Genomic DNA, 20,132 nt, shown 5'->3' with positions numbered 1-20,132 from the left:
ATGTCGAGGTCTGTTTGTAACACTCCAACAGCACGTGGTCTGCACCTTTTAAGCACCATTTCCTGCAGAGTTAGTTTACAATTAAAGTTAATTACCAGATCATAGTCCCACACAGAACACACCTGTGCTGCTGTTGGTATAAATATTGGTTAATGAGATTAACAATAGTTAATATGACTAACAACGTTTTTTTTAATATATATATACTTAATTAATCCCTGTGGGGAGAATCTTCTCTGCATTTAACCCATCCGAGCTGTGTAGCTAGGAGAAGTGGGCAGCCTCGGTGCAGCACCCAGGGACCAACTCCAGTTCATCTCGCCATGCCTCAGTCAAGGGCACAGACAGTACTAACCCTAACATGAATGTCTTTTGATGATGGGGGAAACCGGAGCACCCGGAGAAACCCACTGCAGACATGGGCAGAACATGCAAACTCCACACAGAGGACGACCTGGAATGACCCCCCCAAGGTTGGACAACCCCGGGGTTCAAACCCAGGACCTTCTTGCTGTGAGGCGGCAGCACTAACAACTGGGCACCATGCTGCCAGTGTTTCCCAAAGATTAGTAATTACAAAAATGCCCTTGCCTTGTCATGTACTAGGTCATGTAATGGGTCAAAGATCAGCAAAATGAGACACAGAGGTGTCACAGGTTATGACAAAGAAAATTTTATTTATAAAGCATGCAGAGCTACGCTATAATATGCCTTCAATGAACTACACTGTAATTACGTAATTAATCCCTGTTACTCATTCCAGCTCTACAGTAACATAGTTAATCTCCTGATATTAACTGAATTTGAATGGATCTGATGATTTTACTGTGTTCATTCATCTAGATAATGATGGGCAGGTAACTTGGAAAAGCAGCTGAGATTGATGCAAGAGAAAGCAGAGGACGCTTCAAGTGTTCCCGTTTATAGCATAGCGAAAACACACGGACACCGACAACGGGAGTCCCCCACGAGCCAGGCCTGACTAAAACCTGCAGACCTTTTACACAACAAGTGGGCAACACAGGATTTCACACTGTCATTTCCCCCCCACATCATACCACAGCAGGACTAGGGATCGACCGATAATCGGGGCTTAGATATTTGTCATTTCTTCACGTTATCGTTATCGGCACATTTTTATCGGCCATCCGAGTAAAAAATGTCCGCTGCGCAACATGCGCGCTTGCGACGCAGCCTTCACTCTCCTGAAGCATAGTACGAAGTTCCCAAACACAGAAGAGAAGCATCGAGAAGTCAGACCACTTTTCTGAGGTAAGAGGAGCATGTCGGGTGCTATGAAACCCGCTCGGTTGGTAAGAAAAGCATGCCATAGCTTTAGGGACAAAATTCACTCCGTAACATTAATTTCTCCGTCTCCCTCCCCCTCCACACACACACACACCAAAGAGCATAATGTGGGTCCGACGTGAACTCGATAACAGGTTGTCAATTCAAACAGAGAACACAATTTTCACTGCTGTGCTTACCCCTCAAATCTAACAAGGCTAAAAGGAAAAAGCCAGTGTGTGATATTTCAGCTGCACAGTGTAGCGAATTCGGGGGACAACGCCACCACAGGAACTGCCGCGGCCGGGACGCGAACCCGTATCGCCCGCACCGCAGGAGGCATCGCTAACCGCTCGACTAAAGGGTTAGACTCGCCAGCCAGTGGCCAGCGTGTCTACTTATCCATGCACGTTACAATAGTGTTATTGTCAGTGTTGAGCATGAACGCGCTATTAAGAGCGGTGGTATCATGCGCAACATATTTTGATGTCAAAAATAAACGTTAATTCCAGACGACGAGGTCGGTGGTTACGCGTTGCTAAAAGAGCGGCGGTCATTAAACGTGGTATCATGTACAACATATTTTGATGTCATATATGTGATAGGTTTAATCTGAGCTCGACTTGTTTTTGGTGAATGGTTTGTCGCTTGATTTGTAATGCCTAGGATTGTCACAAGGAGGAGCATGCGCTGACTTTTCCTCATTGAACCGAAAGAAAGCAACGTGTTCGTCTCTTTGTCTTCATTTTCCCATTTTAAGGTAATTATCCTCGCAATGCCACCGTTCTTGTGAATGCATCAAGTAAGCGATGGTTATACTTTATAAGTCCGTTGATGTGCATGAAATATATGTCTGCTAGGGGAAAAATTACCGTGCAGTTAGTGCACTTAGTACCGCACTTACTGCACTGCACTTAAAACCGACTGAGAATATAAAGACTGTAACAGTTGATTGATTTAAAAACAGGAGCAGACTGAATGGAGAAAATGCTGAGAAGCTATGCTTTCTACAGCACAACTTGGTGTTACTGAATTGGGACTACTTAGAGTACTGAGGGGTTATTGGTAAGGAGTGAGTGTTTAGTTAGATAAGGAGTGTTTAAATTTAAATTTTATTTCATGTATTTTTGTATTTATTTATTTTTAGTGGAAGAAAAAAAACAAAATTGTTCTAAAGAATTCCACTCAACATTGTTACATTAGATTGTTGTCAGACAGTGCCTTGAACATCATGCACTTCATTTTTATCTTTTTCAAATATGTTCTATTAGACATATGTTCATTTAAAGGCAGCCTCGTGTTGGGGTTTGTTTTGCTGTAAATTTTGGCACAACATTAATTTTACATTTACTGCAACTGAATATTGGCCCCAAATATCGGCTATCGGCCCCCATAACATGAACTCCATAACTACATTCTCTCAACCGCAGAACATCCATCTGGTTCTGCTGATGCAGGCGTAATAACGTGCACTGCATAGGTGCACTTATGCGAAGGAATATGGACATTCTGCAGTTGACAGAATGTAGTTCCACATGGGAGGGTTTTGTCCGTGTACCATTCCTCAACTTCCGTGCCGGCTACTCCTGCTGAATCTCCAAACTGGGAGCGCACAGACTCCCATCTACTGCAGGTAAATACACTGACTATTGGTAAGTACCTCATGCAACCCCACTTCAAAAAAACCCAAACCATCACTTTAAAGATAAGAGAAAGGGAACATGTTGTCACTAATGTATATTTTTCCATTCAGTTCAGTCAAAGCCTGCTGGGAGCACTTTAACCAATTTATGTGGCGTTATTTTAACATTATAATTATTCAGTTTGATCAAAGTTTACTTCCTGCTGTCCATGCAGTTTAATTCATTCCATTTTCATGTTTTGGAAATTATTTATTTTTATTAAAAAAAATTCCACTCAGATTGTTATCTAGTGCCTTGAACATCATGCACTTTATTTTTTAAAATGTTTTCTGTTTTACACAAACTTTCAATCAAACATATGTTCATTTAATGGCAGCCTTGTGTTGGGGTTTGTGTTGCTGTAAATTTTGGCACAATTTTTTTTTTAAATTTACTGCAACTGAATATCGGCCCAAATATCAGTTATCGGCCGCCATAACTTACCGATAATCGATATCGGTATCTGCCCTGCAAAAAAAAACATCGGTCGACCCCTAACCAGGACAACTTTACACAACACACTGCACAAAGGAGAGACACCTAACAGTGGAAGATAGGTGTTTGTGGTGGGGGTGCAAGGGGGGTGTTAGGAAAACCAAGGAGTGCTTATTCAGTTGAATGAGAAAGAGGATGTGTGTTTATGACCCGGGGAATGCTGGGAAACAAAAAAGAAAAAGAAAAAAAGTGGCGTGCTCACAGTAGCAAAGAGTAGCAAGACAAACTGTTGGCAAAACCAGAGAGGAGGACAGTAATCTACATCCCAATGTTTATCTGTGATGTGATTTCATAACATATGGTTTAGATCTCCAGATTTGGAAAGACAACAAGAACACATGTTCAATCTCTAATGTGTTTAGAAAACAGCACAAGAAACAATGACCAAAGTTATCTGATACACACTGACACAACACACACACACACTCGTCCACATGCATACACACAAACTGCAGCTGCACACTCCCTTTCACTTTAGATCCAACTAAATGAAACAAGGATGCCTTGAGCATCCCACACAGCCTTCTTCTGCTTTCAGCTCTACTAAGAACCAATGCACATGAGCAGGGTGGCGTGTTTGTGTGGGGATTTAAAGCAAAAGAGTGAAATGTTAGAACAGAGCTCGGTCACTCAGAAAGCTGAACCAAATGTACCTGGAAATGGCTAAAAGGCAGTGAGTGGTGTATCCAAACCTAATGATCTAATTTAGCCTTAAAAAGCAACTTTTATGGCATCCGGGTAGCGTAGCAGTCTATTCCATTGCCTACCAACACGGGGGTCGGCGGTTCGAATCCCCGTGTTGCCTCGGGCTTGATCGCGCGTCTCGACAGACACAATTGGGCGTGTCTGCAGGTGGGAAGCCGGATGTGGGTGTGTGTCCTGGTCGCTGCACTAGCGCCTCCTCTGGTCGGTCGGGGCGCCTGTTCAGGGGGGAGGGGGGAATAGTGTGATCCTTCCACGCGCTACATCCCCCTGGTGAAACTCCTCACTAGTTAAAAAAAAGCAGCTGGCGACGCCACATGTATCAGAGGAAACGTGGTAGTCTGCAGCCCTCCCCGGATCGGTAGAGGGGTCGGAGCAGTGACCGAGATAGCTCGGAAAATGGGGTAATTGGCCAGATACAATTGGGAAGAAAAAGCCACAAAAAAAGCAACTTTTATTAGAGATCAATTCACATATACATAAGCAAATTGGAAATGTACTGACAACACTGGGAGGATATTATAATCCTGCATAGAACAGTCTCTCAATTTGAGACCACCTGTGGGAAGCAGATCCAAAGAGAATAAATGGGTCATATTTGTATATAAATTATTGCTATAATTTGGGGATTGGTGAGGAACACAAACAGGAGTTTTGGAGTTGATTTTAAGAGCATTAATTGGATGATTTCGTGGAGTTGGTCGGGTATAATCTGATGGGATTAGCGGATGTGCTCTTTAAATAGAGTTGTGCAACCAGGGATTAGATTATAGCAGGCAGCAAGTCTCAACAGCAACACACTCAATCTCCTAAATTGAAGTTTAGTTTATGGGACTATCTTTTGAAAGTGTCTTTATGTATGCTCAATAATCCAGATAAGGAAATCACACAAAATTGAATCAGTTCATCTGGACACAACGTTTATTGGGTGGGAGAAATGTTTCATCACTCGTTTAAGTGACCTCTTCAGTCTAAACTGACTGCATAACGACTGAAACCAACAATCAGTTTCATATGCATATTGCCGTGACCATCAACTAGACTTTCAATGGCCTTATGTACTATTCACAGAAGATTTGGGAATGCTTGGAATCACAGCATTGTAAAATGGCCACTCTTTCAAGGATGAGGATGTGCACATCCTTGATAGGGAGGAGCACTGGTTTGAACGGGGAGTCAAACAGCCCATCTATGTGAAGAGAGAATGACCATCCCTGATCCCGGGGGGGGGGGGGGGGGCTAAGAGTGCATCTGTCACCATCTTACAATGCTGTGATTGCAACTATTCCCCAAACCTCTGTGAATAGCACACACGGCCATTAAAACTGTAGTTAATAGTCATGCCCATATTTGCATTTGAAACTGATCGTTGGTTTCGCTCGTTATGCCACTGTGTTGTTTATAAGGGTGGGGACACCTGTAGTCAGGTTAGACTGAAGCGGTCACTTGGATGAGTAGCGGAACGTTCTGTCAATAAGCGTCGTGTCCGGGTGAACCGATTCATCTTTCTTTTATTTACACAGCACTTTTTAAAAACCTGTTGTGCTGCACAACAACGGGAAATAGAAATAAAACAAAAGAAGTGCAGGTTTAGAAAATAAGAAGAAAAAAAACAGAAAAGAAAGAAGACAAGAAAAGGTCAGGACAAGGACAGGACACGGAAGTGGGGCAGGCTAAGCTAACTGCTAGCCCATGCGGACCGGCAGTTCTGACTGTCATCCTGGCATTCGCTCTGTTGGACAGTGACTTTTTTTTTATATGTTGGATAGATGTGTTTTGTTGTTGTTTTTTTTTTTTTTGGTGGTTTGGATACGTGTTTTTGTCTTTGTGTCAGACTGCTGTGGGCTGGAGAAAACAATACGTATGTCGTTTCATTTCATGTGCGCAGGAATGAAACGACAGAGTGTTCCTGATTTTGGGATAATTTGTTTTATTTCTTTAAGAGCACTTCAGATTTTGTATGACAACATAATTTGATAGAATAATTGACAGTAATAACTTACAGATGTGAAATATGTCATACTAACTGATGGTGCATCGAAATGAGGCTCGGGTGAGCGAGGACGTCTCATTTTGTTTAATGCCTGTTGCTTCGACTCTCTCCTAGCGCTTCTGTGCGTGTTTACGAGTTTATTTACATGATTGTGCCACCGGGAGGGTTCGAGATGAAGGCAGACACGGTTTTAGGTGATTAACATGTTTAACAGACACTTTATTTAATAATGTGATTAATTTGTTCACTTGCACAGCCGGCTGTGCTGCTCTCCCACGAGCCACGCCCCCTGTTTTTGCAGCCGAGGCTAAACCACACCCCCTACCACAGTGACGTACGTGTTGATTTGTATATAGAGCGGGGAAGGTAGATTCGAACACAAGTGGCCAACTCGAGATGTATTATAATTTATGCCAGGTGTGAACTGACGTACTTAGAGCTGTCCACTTGTCATTAGATAACCCACCCAAGACACATGTCAATACCGGGCGTAAACAGTCTCAGAGAGTCAAAGGAAGTTGAATCAGTTCATCTGGACACAACGTTTATTGACATACGTTTCATCACTCATCTGAGCGACCTCTCGAGTCTTAACTCACTGCAGGTATCCCCACCCGTAAACAATACAGTGGCATAATGATGCAAATTACCGTGACCATTAACTAGCGTTTCGATGGCCACGTGTACGATTCACGGAGGATTGGGGAATGGTTGCAATCACAGCGTTGTAAGATGGTGACAGATGTACTCATAGCCCCCCCCCCCCGCCGCCCTTGGTTCAGGGATGGTCATTCCCTTTTCACATAGATGGCCTCTTTGACTCCCCGTTCAAACCAGTGTTCCTCCCTATCAGAGATGTGTAAATCCTCATCCTTGAAAGAGTGGCCACCGGCCTGTAGATGGGTGTAGACTGTGGAGTCCTGGCCTGACATGTTAGCTCTCCAGTGTTGTGCCATCCATGAATCATATTTGTGCTGGGGGACCCGATCCTTAGGATCGGGCTCCCGGCACAAATAGAGCAATATAGTGTATGCTGTTAAGTGCCAGGAGGATTGCCGGGACTTGTACTACATCGAGGAAACCAAACAGATGCAAGCCAAGAGGATGACACAACACAGAAGAGTTAACATGTCAGGCCAGGACTCTGCAGTCTATACCCATCTACAGGCCAGTGGCCACTCTTTCAAGGATGAGGATGTGCACATCCTTGAGACTGAAGAGGTCACTTAGTTGAGTCATGAAATGTTTCTCTCAATACATATGGTGTCCAGATGAACTGATTCAACTTTCTGTGATTTTCTTACCTGGATTATTGAGCATGCATAAAGCATAGTCTCAGAGAGTATCAAGCCAAACTCTAGAATTCAAAATGCCCCTTCAGAAACCAGCTGGCGACGTCACAGGCGCTACATCCATCTTTTTATACAGTTTTATACAGTCCATGATATTATATCAATTTATTGCCCGGCTCTTCCTGCCAGTCCATATCAGATCTAAGTAGATATGATTCCACTGTCAGTGAGAGAAGGCAAACACAAGCAGAGAACAAACAAAGCCGCAAGCCAACATTCAGTCATCACTCCTTCATTGCTCACTTACAAAGATAATGAAAATACGGCTAAAAATAAAAGAATAACCAATGAAGAAAATCTGTCATTTTTATAATATGACTGATGTAGGATTTTTCGAGTGAGCCTCTCTTGTTCTCGGCAGATTGTATGGAAAAGCTCCCGTTTCCCAATAACGTGTTTGGTTGTTCAACAGTGGCTTCAGATGGTTTGGGGCTGCTGACTACTGGGGGTCTGCCTCTCCTCCGATATCGTCCTCACATCTGGATACAATGTGGGAGCAGGGCACTGAGGCCAGAGGGATAGCTGGAATGAGCAGTGTGTGTGTGTGTGTGTGTGTGTGTGTGTGTGTGTGTGTGTGTGTGTGTGTGTAAGCCTGCCTTTGGTCTCTTCTTCCCTGTTTAGTTCACCAATAGGCCCCAAGCAAGAGGCAGACACAAAGGCAGCTGGGAACTTGAGGTTTCTTTCTGCAGGGAGGCAGGTAGCACATAGTGAGTGTTAGAAATCAAGACATTAAAATTCAGCAGTTTCTGCTTTTAATTAGGAATAAAACATAGTGTAAAATGAGAGTAGGCGGTGCCTTATGTAATATGCCCCTCTCTACCCTTGGTAAATAGAGAATTTAGGTGGAAAGGGAAAGCTTGTTCGCGTTTCCCTTCGATACATATGAAAAAAAAGAACATGGTCAAATCACCATCATGTCTCAGGATAGCACATTGTTCTAAAAAAAACATATACGGTCATGAACACTTGTGGAAGCCAGTGTAGAAGAAAAGCATTGCCAGTGCTATTTTTACCCGCCATACATTTCTAAAAATCAGTCCTGATTCTGTGTGAAACCTGTTGTGTTAAAAGACACTGAGAGAGAAAGAGAGAATGACACAGAATGAGAGAGAGAGAGAGAGTTGACAGATGCTTGTGAAGATAGTGGGGGTTTTTTTCTTCTTTTCTTTCTGGTATCTATCTTATCTCACAGCAGCCCAAAGAAAAAGTGATGGAGGTTTATGGGTCTCCAAGGAAGACTTAAATCCGCTGAATCTTGGAACTACGCGAGTTCATGTGTAGTTGGTTGGTCGTCCACATGTGGATTTGGGGTGAGCTCATTAGTACCGCGGCAGCCCTCCTCCTCCTCCTCCTCCTCACCCCGGTCTTCAGTGACCTTAAAGCTTGCCTGACCTTAAACTGCCTCCTTCACTACATCCTACGCCCTGCTACCTCGCTCCTACGCCCCTCACATGCTCATGTTTTTCCCCTCTTAGCCCGAGAAACCTTTCTAGAAACGACAAGACCAATCAAAATGTTACAGTTAATGGTTGAACTCATTTGAAAAGAATCCACTCATTTTGAATGTTTGAAGGTAAACCGAGTTCTCAAAACCGTCCTCCTTTTCCACATGAGCGAGTTTCTGAGGGAAATATGCACTAAAACAGGCTCTGCTGAACAACTCTTTCTTTCAATAAATACTACTAAGGGCAAGAACACCACAAGAACAACAGGCACATTATTGGCAACTCAAATGAATGCATTCCTTTGCTGCGCTGTGCACAAACACACTCCCAAAAAAAGACGCCTATGCATGTGCAAGTGCATAGACGCACACACATACACATGCACACACACAAACACACAACTATCTCTCTCTCTCTCTCTCTCTCTCTCTCTCTATATATATATATATATGTGTGTGTGTGTGTGTGTGTGTATGTATTTTTTTTCTTTTCTGCTTCTGGTATGGGAAGATGGTGGTGTTAAGTCACATTTGTGACGGCCTCACCCAGTACCGTCCCTGCAGTGTCTTTGTCCATGTCTGAGTCTAAGTATGTCTTCGTTTGATTACTGGGAGAGCTGGCACTGGATTGGTTGGGGGAGCTTGGTCTGCTGCGTCCTGTGGGCCCAAGGACCATGGCCCTGCCCAGAGCTGCACCCGAAGAGGTAACACTGAGGGCAGTCTGACAGGACGTGGAAGTGGGGCAGGCTAAGATAACTGCTAGCCCATGCAGACCGGCAGTTCCGATAACACCGAGGGTGTTCTGGTGGCGGCCCTGCCTAGCCTTGACTGTGTTTTTAGTGTCCTCATGTGGAGTGCGGGGAGGTCTGTCGAAGGTGTCTGGCTGGGCGAGCTAGCGTTGGATCGGCTGAGGGAGCTTGGTCTGTTGCATTCTGTGGGCCCAAGGACCACGACTCTGACCGGAGCTGCACCCAAAGAGGAAACAGTGAGAGCGGTCTGACAGGACACGGAAGCGGGGCAGGCTAAGCTAACTGCTAGCCCATGTAGACCAGCAGTTCTGATAGTCATCCTTGCTGGCGTTCGTTCTCCTGGACAGTAATTTTTTTTTTTTTAGTTTAGATATATGTGTTAGATTGGATATATGTGTTCTTGTAGTTTTTGGATATGTGTTTTTTTCTTTGTGTTGCACTGCTGTGGGCTGGGGGAAACGACCTTTTGTTTCAATTCATGTGCGCAAGTGCATGAAACGAAATGACAATGTATATATATATATATATATATATATATATATATTTATAATTACACATGGACAGTCATAGACACAGCACAACATGGCAAGGTTAGTCTGACATCGTTAGCTAACGATCAGTCCCTCTGTGTGCTGAATGATTAGCTGTAGTAGCCTGCAGACTTTTCCAGCTTGTTTCCCTAAATCAGTCAGACATCCAGCATCATCAGCCTTCAATCAGCACTCTCTGCACCCACTCGGTGCAGCCCTCTGACTCCTGGGTTGACACGTACTGTGTATCTAAGAACATCTACAATGTAATGAGAGAGACCGGCAAGCCGAAAGCACAGCTGCAAAGCAGAAAAGTGTGTTCCTGTCATTTTAAGTCGTTTTCATGCCAAAGGGATAAACCAGTGTAGCTGCGTTCCTTAGGGGATATTGACAAGTCAGTGTGTGCGTGTGTGTTTGTCTACGTCTCGTGAGGTCCAATTGTCCCCATAAAGACAGTAAACTCATGAACCACCCATCTGGTGGCGGGAATTTTTTTGGTATTGGCACACAACAAGGTTATTTCTGGGCTGGGGGTTCGTTTTATGGCTAGTTACAAATTGAGCTATGGTTAAGCTTAAGGCTAGTATTAAAGTAAGGCATCAGAATTTAAGTTTGGGGTTAAGGTTAGGTTAAAATTTGTGTTTTGGGGGTGTTTTTTTTGGCTCATTTGAGGGTTAAGTTTAGGGTTATGGATGGGGTTAGTTTTAGGTTTAGGAAAAGGGCTGAATTTCGGGTTTGGGGAAATTAAATTTTCACTAATATGAATTCGTCCCCACAAGGATAGATAAACAAACGTGTGTGTGTGTGTGTGTGTGTGTGTGTGTGTGTGTGTGTGTTCGGTCAGGCAGCACGTCCAGTTGAGGAAGTTGCTCTAATACAACGCGTAGTCACCATGAAGAAGGTTCCCAGCAGGAGGGTTGCAGCTCCACTCTGGTTTTGATTGCTGCACATGAAATTCTCGGTATCACACTTTTGCAACAACAGCAGCCAACTACAGAAATACAGGAAGAAAGCAACAGATCTCTTTTCCCATGAAGTGAGCAGAAAAAAAGTCCACTTTTTTTTTAAGTGTGTGCATTGGAACAGAATGGCCATGCAAATGGAGCCTCTTTTAGGAAACGTTTAACCCAACCCCCACCCTAACTCCGTGCCCTCTGGGCTGCTGTGAGTTTGGATTAAGTTTGGGTGCCATATCCCCTCCCCAACCCAGCAGTCCTCCTTGCAAATCACGCATGCAAATGCACCCGCACAAATGCACATGTGCACGCAAATTAACAAATACGTGCACACAAAGGATGTGCACGTTCACATGTAATATGATAAATTAGTTTATTCCTGCTAGGAAAGGTTTGTTAGCACAACACCAGGTGGCCTATCAAATATGAAGAAGGCTATTAGGGAGAACAAAGTTTCGCAGACAGCAGGCAGACAGACGAGCAGATTGAGCCGGGACTCTGCTCAAAGCCCGAGTACACAAGAGGAGATGAATGCACTGAAAATAGGGGAGACTGAAGTTGACAAAAAACAGGCAAATCAACTGTAAAATGATTTAGGAGATTAGCTTGAGTGGTGCAATGTATCGTGTGAAGTATATTTCAAGATGCTCACATTTATATTTAGAGTGGGTACTTATGCGCGACTCATGTTGGATTCCTTCAGCATCTGATTAACTAAAATACTTTTCTATCAAAGTGCAAAGGAAGCTTTGTTCTGACAAATGCTCTTAAACTCCCGGTTTAGAGAAGCAAGGAAGAGGTGCTTTACTGCTGACATTTGTTATTTGGGAATCAAGGCAAAGCATATGGAAAAATTTATCAAACACATTTTTACAGCATTGTTTTTTAAGTCTTTTTTTTCAACCGTGTGTGTGTGTGTGTTTGCAGTGGCATGTGTATTTATGTAAGTGGATCAATAATGGTAGTCTACTATAGTGACATCTGGGCTCGACAAAAACAGCTCACCCTTCCCCTAGACAGTTCTCTCTCTCTCTCTCTCTCTCTCTCTCTCTCTCTCTCTCTCTCTCTCTCTCTGTGTGTGCATGTGTGCGCGTGTCTCTCTGTCTCTCTCTCTCGCTCCAATCCCTGATCACAGCCACGTGGTTCCCTGGACTACTTCTCCTAGCTAAGCTTATTTCTCTTCTTTAATCCTGCAGCAATCACAGCGACAATGCCGCCATTGGTTCCCAGATCCAGGCAGGAATCTATTAACTATGATCACTATCTGATCTATAGCACATGAGGATGGGATGGCTAATGAATTTAACTCATGTATCTCAATGTAGCATGTTTGGGATGTCCCTTTACTGTCGAAGCCCACTGGATCATCAATAATGCTCATGATTGAAAAATCAGGGCATCTCTCTCTCTCCCCCCATCATGAAAAAGTGTCGTGGATGCTAGAACATGTGATCTTATCGTAAAACCGAGTGAATTGTAGCTCCATTTTAAACCAAAATTGAAACTGGAGTCCTTACAAACCCCACCATATCCTATTCACTCAGCCGCTGAAATCTCATATGCATTTGCAAGGAGCACTAAAGCTGCTTGAACCACAACAGGCTTGTACGGCTAAAAGTGTCCCCAGCCGCTGCACACCACCGTAACCCCCCCCCACACACACACACACCTCCTCCCAACCATTGGAGGGGACAAAAAAAGGGATCCATGGTTACATCCCCCTACCACGACAGCCACCTCCCCCAAAAACCCCTACCCCCACCTCCAACCCCTCTCCTGTCTTAATTCTCTGATTACGCCATCATTTTTTGGATGGCGATCAAGCCGTTTACTATCAGGACGTTGCTGTTTACTTGGCATGGGCTGTATTGATCCAGGAGTTGGGGTGCAGGTGTGACCCTAATATTGGGCTTAACTACCCACCTGTTGCCAACATCTCTAGAAATGGGCAACCGTGGACTTTTCCTTAGGGGAGTGACTTGGTGGCGTACATGAATAATGTGGCGACAGTCGACCCATCAAAATACATTTCTTTAGAGTATCCGAAGTGATAAGCAATGCATTTCCTATGTAGGGCTCATTTATAATTTAGTCCAGGAGCTTGGGGTTTCCAGAGTAACAGAGACACTGCCCTTTCTGAGTGGAAGCCCCACCGTGCAGCAGAGAATCAATGCCCCCAGCACAGAACAGGCAAGAGCATCCCTCACTAACATTCATACATTAAAACGAATATGATTGTCGTGATCACCAGCCACATGATCCGCACGCGTTTCATCGTTTTTCTTACGTAACAACGACAGCTGTTAAAATGGGTTTTCAAACTTATTAGTTAGCTATCCCTGTCATACAACCTCAATATGCCGCAAAATGCCCTTTAAAGATGAGTGGGCTGTGCAAACAGCTTTGCTTATACCTCATGGGAGATTTTAAATACAACTTAAAATATCAAAGCGTGAAATGTAAACAAGAAAAGAAGACAGATCAGGGTAAAGAACACAAGCATGGCTGCTATCAGGTTTTGATTTGATCACTTTTTGTCACGTCTGTCCTAGTGCACAGCCACCATGAGCTGCAGAGCAAAAACCTGCTCTGCATTACACTGCATATGATAACCGCATGGTAGAAACCTGGAGAACAAGGGCTGGTCAACTGATGGCTAACATCGACAGGGAGAGATAAAAACACAAACTCTCCAAGGAGCTCAACACGACACATGAGCTGGTGGAAGGTGTTTGGGAACTAAAGCTCTGTCAGACAGATCTAAGCCCTTCATATTACATAAGCAACAATCTAGATGTTGTGAAGCCCCTCCCAGCTGTTGGGGAGTAAACGAGCACGTCGGTGGTGAAAAGGCACAAGGCAGTAATGAGTAATGAAAACAGCAGAGTTAGTGGTGCCATTCAGTAAAGGGCCTGCTGCTGTGGAATGTGAGGCTCTATTCATTCACAGGGTTAAAAATGCATTTCTGCCACCACAAAGCCCTGCCTTGTCCTCATTGTTTCTCATTACACCAATACTTCCACATTTTCACAATAACTGCAAAAGAAATAATTTCACATCCACAGATATAAGAGGGAATGCACATATGCAATATAGTCTTTGAGAGAGCTGCTGTGGTACAGTTGCGAGTTAAAGCGCCAGTATAGGAAATTAAGCACACAATCTAAAGCACAAACAGTCCCTCCGACGAAACAAAAAATCCACACATCACTCGATTAAAGTATTCAGAGAGACTGTTGCAAAGCACTGAAACTCCACAACGTTATGTGTGAGCCATTGTTGGGTCACTCTCTAAGACATCTCACCGAGCTTTAACCAAGAGATGCTCAGTTCCTCTTGGTGGGATGGGGTTTTAAATCAACAGCAGGATCAACTGAACGTGATTTGATATCAAAGATGTGTAATTATCAACTACTGCCCAAGACAAACTCACATTTGACCGTTACCCATGTTCCTCTTTTACCTTTCCTTGACATTTGTTGTCCTCAACTCTACTGACGATCAACAGATCAGTAGCCTACTTCAAATATAAAGCCCTTCATAGCACGTACACAAAAATGAGTCAAAACCATCATGAAGTCATGATGATGAGCCTTGACTCCTGAACAGATTACTATATCGTATTGCCTTATGGTTTATTAGTAGTTATATGTTCTGGGATAGATGGCGCTGTAAACGACCAGTCAGCACTGCCATTCTTACAGCTGGGGAAATAAGACGGCTGTGTCATCATACATGTAAGAGATAACGTTATACACTTTCCCAGAGGGGGGAAATCAGACAACATCATAACGTAGAGATGTCACCAGAGTTTGTGGTGCAGCCTGTGCAGCAAGCAATGTTCATTTCTGAAATCTGACTAGCGTGGACAATGTAATCCTGTCAGCAAAACAATGCTCTCTCTCTCTCTCTCTCTCTCTCTCTCTCTCTCTCTCTCTCTCTCTCTCTCTCTCTCTCTCTCTCTCTCTCTCTCTCTCTCTCACGCACACCAAAACACACGCCCTGTGCGCATGCGCACGCCCGTGCGTGTGGATATGTTTAAGTGGGAGTTCCACCAACAAAGTTAACCTACTAAGTATGAGTGGCGTCTCTATTCTGACCAGACTGGATAAGACAACGCCTATGTTTTGTCACAATCGTTTAACTACAGACAACAGAGACGTGTCGCGCACATAAGCGTGCGTGTGTATTTACACACTCATACACACTGCGTTTTTTTGTTTTTGTTTTTTGTTTTTTTTTACCGAACTGGAAACTATGCTTCTGCCTGCACTATCTGCGCAGATCGCTACCCCAGCACGCAGTTTTATATGAGATCCAAACATGTTCTCGCACTCCGCCACGGACATCTGAGAATGTGCTCTGGCACAATAGTCACCTCTCAAGCTCTTCTATGTACTCTAGATGGGGAAAACAGCCCCAAACCGTGCTAGCCCGATGGCAGGGGCCCGTCACACAGTAGTCCAGAAAACACGTTGTGAAATTAACAGACACTAATTATTACACAGCCACTTCCTTACCAGCTAAACACTGTCGAGCTTCCCAAATCAGCAGCAGGCGGCTTTCCAGAAGCAAAAAAGGCTGACTTGAAACTCGGGAGGGGAGGGGAGATCTTAAATATAACGAATGACAGCTGACTATCGCTCAGTTTTGAGAGTTCCGTTTCCTATCGTGCCCCTTTTTTTACCCCTGTGCTGCTGTTTCAACTGTTCACAGCCCCCCCCTCTCTCTCCCCCCACCCCTCTGTCGTTTCACTTGTGCTAAGAATGTAGAGAAGCCCCGTGACGTTCACTAAACACTAAGGACGAGATCGAGGGTGAAAAGGGAAGCAGAAAAGTTTTGTCTTCTTTCCTGGTTAGTCCGCGTTAAGGTATAGGTCCTATATATAGACGTGTGTGTGTGTGTGTGTGTGTGTGTGTGTGTATGGGGGGGTCATTCATACATGATCGGTTCGAAACGCATGTACTGTTAAACATGATTGATCCAAGAGAAGCGAAACTACACACCCCAACAATACCCACATTGTGTACACATCGACATAGACTAAACACATTATTTATGATCACGTTGCCCTCTTTTGCCCCCGACGTCGCACAACAGTGTTTACAGGTAATGTAAAACTGTGTTAAGGGGTAGTAGCTAGGGTCACATAAACAAGGTCGTTTGGGATTCTTTTGTTTGGAAAAAAAATGCCCTTATCACTACTCTGTTTTTAAAATCGATCGACGACATTTTGTGAAATAAAAGAGTCCCATTAAGGGTCTACTATGTTCCTTCGCTACCTTTACTCGTAAGCTACAATAAGCTTACATGTTTTAGATTCATCAACCACGGTTGAAAAATAAGTTGAAAATATGTTATCTCTGAGACTCGATCATCCCCCCACAAACACACACACACACACACATACACACGTACACTCACACACACCATTTCCAGTGACGAACACACGCGCGCGCGCGCGCACACACCGTCCTCCCTTTCCCAGCCGCATCTCAAACGCCATCACCCCTCCACTCCTCCCCTCGCCACATGTTTTGCACACCCCCCTCCACACACACACACACACACACACACACACACACACACACACACACACACACACACACACACACACACACACACACTCTCTGACTCAATATGCTAATGAGTTGAGCGAGACTAAGTTTAATTTGTGCAGAGTGAAGAAGTGCGATAGAGTTTCCGTGGCAGCAGCAGAAAATCAGAGCAGCTGTGTGTTAGCGGTGCCTCGCTGAATGACAGCAGTTATGCCATGTCTATTATGTAGGACACCCACTTCCTAATATGGATGTCTGCCCCCCGTCTCCGTCTCGTCAAAACAAGAAACAGCGACGCAGAATCAACTACACATACTCCCCCCCCCCCCCCCCACATCATATTTGTCAACACAGGTTGCAAAGCCTGCGTTTTAAAACCTCTGACCGGTGTGTTCCCATTTCTGTTATTGTTGTTGTTGTTGTTGCTGCCGGTGCGATGTTCAACAGTAACGTAAAACAACAACGGTGGGGAGTGTTCACATCGAAGTCAATGCTAACTAGTTGTCATCACAATAGGCTAATTGAAAGTTTGCCCCGATCGTAGGTGGCGTGTCTAAACAAATAAATAAATAAAGACCTCAGCTACTGGGATTCAGTTCTCCCTCTGGAGACGAACCGAGCGTGTGAGACGGCTTCTCCGGAATAAAGAAAGCGGGCCTACCACGTACCTGTTTACGTGCCGCTGCTGGTAAAAGTATCCAGGGGGACTGTGGATGTTCAGACAATCGTGAAGGTGGAAATGTGCGCTCCGCTGTGTAGACTGAAGTGCAAGATTGAGTGAGTCGAGTCCACTGAGCCGTAGGGGGGTGGGGGGTGGGAGTCGCTTTCAGGATCCGAGCCGACGCCGAAAACTCCGATCGACAAGCAACGAGTTTGAATCCTCAACATATAAAACTGTCTCACATCCGATATAGCAGCATGCTGTCGCTGACGCGTGCGGGAGGGGGGAAACGCGCGTCTTTGCGTGTTTTCGGCGTGCCGGGACACACCTTCCCGCGGCCAGATGGTTTCTCCCGTATTAAATGAACTATCTGCTATTGTCTCATCAGCAAAAAGTTCTTGACAATGCTCAGGAAAGTCCGCAGCCACGGCGAGGGTATAAACAGCCGCTTGCCCCTCGGTCCATTCATGTTTTACGATAAAAGACCTCGTCGCTTTCCCTCCAAATTCTGTCAAAGAAGTTCTCAACCTGTTCTGCGCTTATTTGTAAAGACACAATATAAACAATGGTGTGTTAATCTAAAGTTTTTTTTCTCTCTCTTTCTCCCATTATTTAATTACCGTAATTACACATAGGAAACAACACCAAATTTAGTAGGTTATCAAACTATATCGCTTTGATAACATGTTATAACTGCCGTTTTACATTTTACAAATGATTATTTCAATTTGCTCGAAATTGACTCATTCGGGTGAGACGACATATTAGTCAGCACACACGTACCATTAAACAGCACACTGAAACAGACTGCAAGAGAAACCAGGTAGGTGTATGAAGGGAGAGGCTTTGTCATACGAGTTCATATTTTCTGTCAGGCATCGGAACAGTATGTAGATCTGGCATCCCTCTCCAAACTGATTGCAGCGCAGTATATGACAGGGATGTCTGTTGTTGGCGTCGTGGTTTCACTGGAAGTCTTCTGCAGAGCAGTGTTCCTTGGTTGGGGCTTGTTTACTCAGCATGTGTGAATAGAGAAGAAGCCATCTTGCTGACTGCTGATGTGCCAGTGATTTAAGACTGCACAGACATCTTATCAACAGCGAGCCCTTGAATCGCAACGGCAGTCACCACACAGTCCTGCAGCTCAGACAGGCCTTCCTGAACACAGGCACTCATGCAAACAAGCACACACATGATGCACACGCACAAAACACAGAAACACAAATGACATACATTTTTTTGCTTTTTGAAAAAGATATAGATATGGCTGAAATATAGAAAACCATACATATCGCAAAGACACGTGAAGGTACAGACACACAGGCATATAAACCACACAGTGGTATTTAGTAACAACACGATGAATAGAACCTCTCTGCTCCTTCTCTGCCTGTAGTGCAGTCGGTGTGTGTCTGTGTGTGTGTGTGTGTGTGTGTGTGTGTGTGTGTGTGTGTGTGTGTGTGTGTGTGTGTGTGTGTGAGTCACTCTTCAGATACTTCCTGTCATAAGAGAGCAGTCTTAAAACAACATCCCTCTCCATTACTGCTTCCCAGGTTGGAGGGAATGTCAGCGCACCGCCAAGGTGTCCTCTCTCGGAGCCGCTCAGTTGAGAAGCCTCCCTGCCGTTTGTCAAATGCCCTTCTGCAACTCTCTCCTTTAAGAACACCCATTCAGCATTCCCTTCACCTTCAAAGGCCTTGAAACCCGCACATTGCATACGTACAGTGCAAGTGATTCATGCTGCACTGGGTGACACAAATAAACAAGCACACATATATTATATACACAACATTGGGCAGCCTTTCAATAGGTATTGGTGGCGCGAATATCATCTTGAATTCAGTTACACTGCACACAAATAGCAAAAGTAGATGACAAAAAGTCCTCTTGTTTGACTACTGGTAACCTTGACAACGGGGGATGTCTTGCACAGTGACTGACATCCCAGCCCTTTGTGCTCAATTAGCTCATAGTGCATTAGCGACCGCATGCTAATTGTCAGCTGGCAAAGAAGAGCACTGGGAACCTTAGTTACCTTAGGGAGAGTTGGAGGTGGGGCTTTGTTATCGTACAGCCAATGAGCATATATATCTTGAGCAACACAAGCAAGCCCACATCATGCTACACAACATCAAATATTTATGTGATATATCACATTACTCCTTTTGAATAACAGCCAGATAACACCCTTTTTAACTCTGTCGTCTCTTTCTCTCTCCCTCCCTCACTCTCTCTGTACTTCTGTGTCTCACTCAGTGCAGTCCTGCCTCTGGATTCTATATTTTCTTCCATCCTCTGTCTCTATCATCTACCCTGTCTCACAGCCTCTCTCTCTCTCTCTCTCTCTCTCTCTCTCTCTCTCTCTCTCTCTCTCTCTCTCTCTCTCTCTCTCTCTCTCTCTCTCTCTCTCTGTACTTCTGTGTCTCACTCAGTGCAGTCCTTCTGCTTCTGGATTTTATGTTTTCTTCCATCCTCTGTCTCTATCATCTACCCTGTCTCACAGCCTCTCTCTCTCGCTCTCTCTCTCTCACACACACACTCTTTTTTTCTATTCGTTTTCTCCTCTCCCTTTGAGCACCTTTCCTTTCCATCGTCTCAGGTTCCCCGGAGGCCTTAAGGGGAGATCCGCCTACACAATTGATCATGCTATTTTGGCTATGTTGTTCGGAGCTCGTCAGCACATCCACCCACAAATCACAAAATGCAACACGAACCTTGTTACA

At 44.4% G+C, this 20,132-nt stretch overlaps 1 protein-coding gene across 1 annotated transcript in view; it reads right to left on the bottom strand.

Annotated features, from left to right (window-relative positions):
- znf516 (zinc finger protein 516) overlaps positions 1-17,489 on the bottom strand; it is a 44,967-nt gene extending 27,478 nt beyond the window's left edge. The window contains exon 1 of the mRNA XM_056287125.1: positions 17,417-17,489. The gene's annotated coding sequence lies outside the window, so the exon portion shown is untranslated. The remainder of the gene's footprint in view (positions 1-17,416) is intronic.
- Between the last annotated feature and the right edge of the window lie 2,643 nt (positions 17,490-20,132).

The sequence above is a fragment of the Lampris incognitus genome, chromosome 9, assembly GCF_029633865.1.
Source record: "Lampris incognitus isolate fLamInc1 chromosome 9, fLamInc1.hap2, whole genome shotgun sequence".
In the NCBI taxonomy this organism is placed as follows: Eukaryota; Metazoa; Chordata; class Actinopteri; order Lampriformes; family Lampridae; genus Lampris; species Lampris incognitus.
The sequence above is the reverse complement of the archived record's forward strand: the minus strand, read 5'-3'. Positions and strand labels throughout refer to the sequence as shown.